Source organism: Coenobita brevimanus, chromosome 59, assembly GCF_032717465.1.
Source record: "Coenobita brevimanus isolate Jiangsu-jjx chromosome 59, ASM3271746v2, whole genome shotgun sequence".
NCBI lineage: Eukaryota > Metazoa > Arthropoda > Malacostraca > Decapoda > Coenobitidae > Coenobita > Coenobita brevimanus.
Genome location: NC_137012.1, coordinates 15302425 through 15310896, shown reverse-complemented (window position 1 = coordinate 15310896; position 8472 = coordinate 15302425). Strand labels below are relative to the sequence as shown.

Genomic DNA, 8472 nt, shown 5'->3' with positions numbered 1-8472 from the left:
AGCCTTAGTGCCAAATAAACTGCAGTATGATGCAGGGGCTGCTTTGCTTAGTCGGGTTCATTAACCCACAGTGCTTGGAGATGTTTCAGCTCCTCCATTATAGGCTTCATTGTTCTGGTTGGTTGTTTAGCAGTTAGAGTAGTCATGTTCTGTGACGCCACTAGTACAGCATCTGATTTCCTTATTACTGTTGAGAACATGGATTGGGGCTGCTTTAGGGCCTCAGTGATCTTGCTCAATCCCTGTCCCTCCTTATGGCTTAATAATGTCCAATTTGACATCAAGGGAAAGGCTATGCCTTACCCTTTTGGCCTTGCCTTCAACAGCATTATAGTCGCTACACAAGACTCTGAGGTTGTCATTATCGTACCCTGGCAACCTACCTGTTAACAGTGCATCTGATTTTGTATCATGTGATACACGAATCATATTATTATACATGAATATATTATTCGCGAATATTATTATTCATGAACATATTATACATGAATCACGTGTATAATATTATATACGAAATCGGACTCACAGTTGACAGTAGGCTGCCAGGGTATGATAATAACAACCTCAGAGTCACGTGCCGCAACTAAGGTAACATCATGCTTTCCACTCGGTGTAGCACCAAACATGTTTTCTAAGATATGAGTTTCAGTTACAGTTTCATGCAAAAAAAAAGTTATCTCGACATACTATAACATGCAGCAATATTCTTTGCATACTTGCACTGTAATTTGGTGATAGCAATGGTGTTTCGATGGTATTACACGAATGAGAAGGTTAGGTAACTCGGAGAATGCCAGGGAAATTATCACAGACAGGCATGGGACACATGAGAAAGTAGACGAACAAGACGGGGTCTTCAAAAGGGTTATGTAAAGGAGGCCACCTGTGCAGACACCCAAGATGGGGGTTCTACACATGTAAACACTAGGCAGCCATCTTGAATCAAACATCAGATTGTCAGTTTGCAAGCACCACCATGTCCGCACAGGATCGTCGTAAGCAGTCATCACAATTATCATTCTAACGAATTTCGTCATCGTTATCACGAAAGTGGGTCAACTTCCAGCTCACCATTACAGTGATTTATCACACAGCAAACAAATGTATAGCGGGGCCTGATTGTATGGTGCCCCTGTTAACAGAGTGGAAAGACACAGATGTGGCATCCACTCAAAAACCAAACCTTCACATTCTTCCCTGCACTTTGCTGTTGTGAGAGATGCTGTCTGCCACAAGGGAACATAGGTTCACCGCATGGGACAGCCCTGTAATGATGAGTGCTTGCCTGCAGTTGATGGGTCTGCTTGGCCAGACTGAACAGGATTGCTCAGCAACAACAACTGTATCAAATGCTTTTTCCAGGTAAAATAATAAACGAGTAAATAAAAAAAGGACAACTCACTTTCATGCCCAAGGACTCTTCTCAGTAACTAAATAATATATACGGCATCTGTTGTTCCTCGGTAAACCATGAAACCAAGTGGTATCCAATAAATATTCACTGTCTTCCAAATCATACGCTTCAAAACTCTCCATTCTCCATGACTTCCATGATCTAATCTAACAGTTTCAAGTCCCTAAAATTATCCTAAGCAAGAAAATCACTCTTCCCAGTACAGTATAAATGTTCACAAGACACTTCAGCCCTTGGTTTGGCAGAGAACATTTATAACAGCCTATAAAGTCTGTGGGTTAATGTTCTCCAAGCTGCATGAGGCCTGTAAGGATTTACAGTCAAGGGGTGTTTGGGGTTTACTGCGCACATAGTGTCACTCGCGGACACATGAAGCTGGTCATCCTCACCTTAATTTGTGACTTCATTACCTAACCATGGTCCCCTGTGCTCCAGATGGAGCAAAAAAAGGATTGGATGACAGACAGTCTGATTCCTACATCCCCAAATGGTTCTTAGAATTTCATCTACAACACCAGACACAACTGCAGCGTTAATGATATTCACAGCATTAATTGCCTTAGCTAACGCTCAAGATCAGTCAATGGCCAGGGACCGAACACTTGTTCACCGATCCCCAAATTACTCATATCCCAGTCAAACTTCACATTTAGCAGGTGACTGTAATGTTCTTTCCTTGCATCTTTGATATCCTCACCACTGACCACTGCCCTGCCTTCGCCATTCTTCACATACTATTCACCAACAATAACCCCATTTCTACCCAACCCCCCCATCATCTGTTTTGCTTCTCCAACTACCTACATCTTTTCTGCCATTGACACTATTCAGTCTGGTTAATATGTGTTCCTGAAACAGTGTCTTAGCCCTATATAGGGGAGGGTGGGGTAAGACGAACCCATGGGGTGAGATGGAACCCCCCCCTCTAAAACCAAGCAGAAAGGGTGAGGTACAGTTATTGGTAGCTAGATGTCCTCTCCGCCACCAAACAGATGCGACTTTATTGGCGGCATCCATGCCTAGTTGCCTTTATGTGTTCAAGAAAGTATGCTGTCTTTTTTTGTGGTGCTGATGTTATTTGCACAAGGTAAAAAACTGGATTTTTCGTATTGAAATATTTGTTGTAATGACTTACTGTTTATGCTGGATATGCCCATATGTGTGTACATGATAAATACGTGCCATATTGCTATACAGAATTTGGATGTCTTGGTAACCGTTTAGCAAATGAGTTTTAGGTTTTGGGGTAAGACGGAACCCTTAACCTTTTCTTCTCTTTCTCTATGGATGCCTCGGAAATGTGTGATAAATCTTGAGAGGGACAATCATGTCGTGATTGTCATTTTGCCACCATATTGTAGTAACCTATGTTTCCTTTATGAAACCACTGAATGCCTACTATGTGAAGGCTGTTGAAACTTTCCTCAGAAACAATTCCAGCAGACAGGTGACCATCTACAAACTAAGTGCATTGTTCGGAAAGGCCTATCTGCGGGCTGTTATTCCAAACACAGCCATCAGTGGCTTTAGAAAGACTGGAATTTGTCCACTGAGTAGCCAGGTTTTTGGTGAAGCTGATTATTTACTTGCCCACCCTACGGATATGCCATTAAATGGTGAAGAGGAAGATCCGGATGACCCAGTTGCCCCACCAATCATGACCATGGTCGATGAGCCTGACCTGCAAGGAGCTGCCGGGCTGGAAAATCAAACTGTGGTGCCTGGGTCTGTAACACTGAAAGTGGCTCGGGGCCTGTTCAAGCCAGGTAGGTCACCTCAGGACATGATTCACTTGCCAAAGGTGTCCAACATTGTACGAAAGAAGACAGTCAGGCCCCAAGGGCGAGCTCTTGTTTTGACAGGATCCCCATGCAAGACAGTTAGAGTCAGAAATTCACAAGAAAAAAGAAAAAGAACTGGCTCTTGCACAGATGTGCCAAGAGAGAGAATGTTACAGGAAAGACAAACTAGCAACTACATCAGCAAGAAAAAGACCTATAAAAAAAAAAAAAAAAAAAAAAAAAAAAGGTAAGCAAAAGCTGGGCCATCTTGGACTCCTGACAGCAACAATGAGGATGGAGATTCAACCATGTGCTTGTATTGCAATGACACGTTTGGTAATTCTGTGCAACGGAGGGGTAAGATGGACCCTGGGGTCCATCTTACCCCGTGATTTGGTTTTTGGTACAATAAAAACATTGATTTTGTAAAATCTCGTGTTTCAGTCATTTCCTTTAAGAACTGCTACCAGGGTGCTGACTTTAAATATAACACCCCAAAGCATCACCACAACCCTTGGAAACCCTCGAAATTCAATAAATGTTTCCAGACTCTCTTTTATGTTAAGTGGTCCATCTTACCCCACCTTCCCCAACCTCTGTTCTTGCTTTGTGTTTAGATACAAAGCACTCCCTATCCCCACACCATCCCCATTACCTATACTCAGTTTGTTTTATCGAAGCAAAGATGCACTTGACAGGCTGGTGATGAATGGCTGAAAGCAACCTGTCCGAATAACATATCTATCTATCTATCTATTGCCAGACGCCTCAATCCCGTTTGGGGTGGCCACAAACAAATCGCCTCCACGTCGCCCTGTCCCCCGCCATTTCACTGCCCTGCTCCCAACTCACACACCCCTCTCTCATATACCTCTCCACCCCATCCCTCCATCTCATCCTCGGCCTCCCCCTCCCTCTTCCCCCCTCCACCTCACTCACATACACTCTCTTCGTCAGTCTTTCACCCTCCATCCTCTCCACATGGCCAAACCATCCCAGGGTGCTCCCCACAACGCCCCCCATCACATCCACAGCCACACCACAACGCCCCCCCACATCCTCATTCGTCAGCCCGTCCCTCCATGTGACTCCACAGGCTCCTCCCAAACAACTCACTTCCACTGCTCCCACTCCCGACCTGCGTTCCCCCAACAACGTCCAAGCTCCACTTCCACACGTCAGAGTTGGTATCACAACACTGTCATGCAGCAACTTTTTCACTTTCATGCTCACTTCCCTGTTTCCCATCACTGCCATCAAAGAACCAGCAACCTTTCCTCTCTGCTGCACCCCTTCAAGCACCTCACCCTCCAAACCTCCATCCCCACTCATCCCATCACCCAAGCACCCAAACGCACTCACATTTTCCAACTCCTCACCATCCAACCTCGCTGCACACTCACCGACTTCACCTCTCTCAAAGAGCACCACCCCACTCTTCCCCACATCAACCCCCAGATTCCGCTTCCCATACACTCTCCCAAACTCATCCACCAAGCCCTGCAGCTCCCCCCCGTCTTCACTCAACAACACAGCACCATCCGCAAACAACAGCACAGGGAGCTTCCAAACACCATCCTCCCTCACCAGGGCCACTCCAACATCCACCACCCTACCTTGCACATATACTAATAACCTACAGTATACTAACCCAAATTTCCCCCTCAGATATATGTTGTCAGTTAATAATGCTAACGAGTAATGAGAGTATAAAGTAATGTTGCATTCAGCCAGTCATCACCAGCCTGTCAAGTGCATCTTCGCCTCGGAAAAAAAAAAAAAAAAAAAAAAAAAACACTGGTATAAAGTCTTTTCTCTTGAGACTGCATCAACTTCCTTGTTACAGCACCAAAGCTTTATATATCTTGGCAGGTCCATTGCTTCCAAATCGCCTTCTTCCAAATCCTCATTTACAGCGTCATGCTGGTCATTTACACCCCCAGTCATAGCATCTCATCTAGCTACTTCTCTACTTATCTCTGCACAGAAAGCTTCTTTCACTGCCTGATTCTTCAACTTCCACACTTTTCTCTTAGTAACTATATCCCTTTCATATTTTCTCAGCACTGTGTCATTCAGTGCTACTGTACAGTCCTCACCAGCAATGTTCCAACTAAGCTTCCTATTTAACTTCATAAAAAAAAAGAGCCAATTTTGCCAATTTGGCTTTGTGGTCGGTGGCCCATCATCCACTCACTTAGTGTAGTGGTACTGTATTTCATGGTACCTCTACACTGAGTGGCAAGCCAAATGATTTCCTGTAAACCCGGAAATCATTGAATATACTGAGTGGTAAACTTATAACCAAGCAACACGCGTTCCCTACGTGTCAACAAGTGGGTTGGAAGAAGGTTAGTGCCCCCCTCCCCCAGAAAACTATCTATCTATCTAATGTCAGACGCCTTAATCCCGTAAAGGGTGGCCACAATCAAATCTCCTCCATGTCACTCTGTCCCCCACCATTTCACTGCCTTGCTTCTAGCTCACACTCCCCTCCCTCATATACCTCTCCATTCCATCCCTCCATCTCATCCTTGGTCTCCTCCTCCCTCTCCCCCCCTCCACCTCACTCACATACACTCTTCTCATCAGTCTCTCACTCTCCATCCTCTCCACATGGCCAAACCAAATCAATGTGATTCTCCTAACGCTTTCTATCACCCACATCCACACCACAACGCTTCTTCACTTCCTCATTTGCCAGTCTGTCTCTCCATGTGACTCCACATGCTCCTCTCAAATAACTCATTTCCACTGCTCTCACTCTTGACTTGACCCTCGAACAAGGCCCAAGCTTCACTTGGACTTCAGAAAAAAAAAAACTAACTAAAAATACAAACAAGAAGCCTCAGACCAAGACTGAACAATAAGTGACGACCAAGGACTGAGCAAAGGACATGGTGCGGAGTGCAACATGGAATATAGGAGGTGCGAATGATGTGAAAGAGAGATTGTCCAGGTGCTTGAGAGTGCAAAAGTGGACCTATGTGAATTAACTGAGGCTAAATGGAAATGTGAGAGTGTGGGAGTATGGATAGGGTATATGCGAGGGAGCAGGTGAGAATGAGAGAGCAAAAAAGAAAGTACAGTAGGCCTATGTATTGTGTGCAAGAGATTGATCAGTATGGATCAGTTGGTTCAAGGATTGTGTGGGTAAGATTGGAAGTAGGATTACAAAAGTGGGTGATTGTGTGTGTGTGTGTGTGTGTGTGTGTGTGTGAGTGTATGCGCCAATGCAAGACCGTGCAAGCAGAATGAAAGAAGGGTTCTGGGCAAATGTGGAAGCGTGCATTGAAAAGTTTGAAAGGAACGAGAGAGTGTTTTTCATTGGAGACATGAATGGCAAGGTAGGGAATGTGAAGGTGGATGGAGTAGCTGTTGAGTGGGGTCTGCCTGCAGAAGTGGATGAGAATGGTAGTGCTCTAGTGGACATATGTGCGGGGAAGGGGTTAGTGATAGCCAATACCCTCTTTAGGCAAAAAATGATCAACAGATATACATGGCAAGTGATGAGGAGGGTGGGTGGTGAACTGAATGAACGGAAGGCAATGACCGATTATGTGTGTGTGGATGAAAGAATGAGGTATGTAATGGATGCACCAGCATAGAAAGGTTAGGGGAGTGGACTTTCTGACCACCAAGTGCAATGGATGAATAGAAGGATGGAAGGACAGGAGAAAGTAGTATCCATACATGGAAGGTAGAAAAGTTGCAAGAGGATTGAAAAAAGGAATATAAGAGAACTAGAGGAGTGATTGGGTAAATACGAGTTGGAGCAGATGGGGGAGATGGAAGATGTGTGCAAGATACTCACACAAGAAATCTGAGCAACATGTGTGGTGGTGTGTGGGGTGAAGAGAAGACGAAAGGGGATGCAAGGAACAGCATAGTGGAATGAAGAGGTGAAACAAGCTGTAGCACAAAAGAAGATAGCATATAGTAGATGGGAAGCAGAGGCAAGGAGGAAATTGAGAGATGGAAGAGTTATATGTTGTTATGAAGAGTGAGGAGAAAAGATTGGTAAGAGAAAGTAAGAAGAAAGTGGATGAGGAATTTGGAAGGAATCTGAGTGTAAAGTGGAGAGAATGTACCGTAAGAAAATGTTCTGGAAAAAGATGAATAGAGTTGGACAGGATGACAAACAAGTTAGTAGGGGAGTGAAAGATAAAAATGGTAGATTGCCAGTGGAGAAAGAAGAAAAAAAGAGCAAATGGAGAGAACACTTTTTAGGAACTAGCTCTTTAACATAGTAATGTGAGTACTGTGTAAGTAACTGAGGAATGGCTGGGGAGGAGGAGGGAGGTGAAAAGGGACGAAGAGATCAGTAGGACAGAAGTAGTGGAAGCAATGAAGAAAGTCAAAATGGGGAAAGCTCCAAGAATTGTTGAAGTGTGTGGTGAATTGCTGACACACAGGGGAGATGACAGTAGAATGGACATGGAAGATTGGCCTGGGAGGAAGGCAGAGTCCCAGTGGATTGGAAATCATAGGTTATTCCCCTGTACAAAGGAGAAGGGGGAAAAAAATGTGTGGTAATCATAGGGACATTTGTTTTTTTAGAGTAATAGGAAAAGTATATGGTAAGACACTTACTGACAGAATTAGAGAAATGACAGAGGAATTAGTTGGAGAACACGGAGGTTTTAGGAAGAGAAGAGGTTGTGTAGATCAGATATTCATCCTTAGGTCTTTACTGGAAAAGTTTCTAGAGAAGGGAAAGAAATTGTATGCAGCCTTCATGGATTTGGAGAAAGCTTATGACAGAGTGGAGAGACAAGGATTGTGGAAAATATAAGGAATATATGGAGTAAATGGGAAGTTGCTGAATGCCGTGAAGATTATGTATGAAGGTGCTAAGGCTGCAGTGCGAGTGGATAGTGAACTGAGTGAATTTTTCTATCTGAATGTTAGATTGAAACAGGAATGCACCATATCTCTATAGTTGTTCAATATGTATATGGATGGGGGTTATAAAAGAGATGTAAGATTGGGCAGTGGATGTTGGAGAGGCCATAATGAGAGGGGGCAGCATTTGGAAACTTCCTGTACTGTTGTTAAGTGATACTACACTGTTAAGTGAAGACGAAGGAGAACCGCAAGGTTTGGTGAATAAGTTTGGGAGAATGTGTAAGAAATGGAATATAAAGGTGAATGTAAGGAAGAGTAAAGTTGTGTTCTTCGAGAGAAATGAAGTCACTAAATGTATAGTGAGGCTGGATGATGAGGAAATGGAAAATGTGAGTGCATACAAGTGCTAGGACAGTGTGATGAGTAAGG

At 44.0% G+C, this 8472-nt stretch overlaps 1 pseudogene; it reads left to right on the top strand.

Moving 5' to 3' along the window:
• The first annotated feature begins 2701 nt into the window (after positions 1-2701).
• LOC145402911 (uncharacterized) lies at positions 2702-3587 on the top strand (annotated as a pseudogene).
• Positions 3588-8472: the final 4885 nt, after the last annotated feature.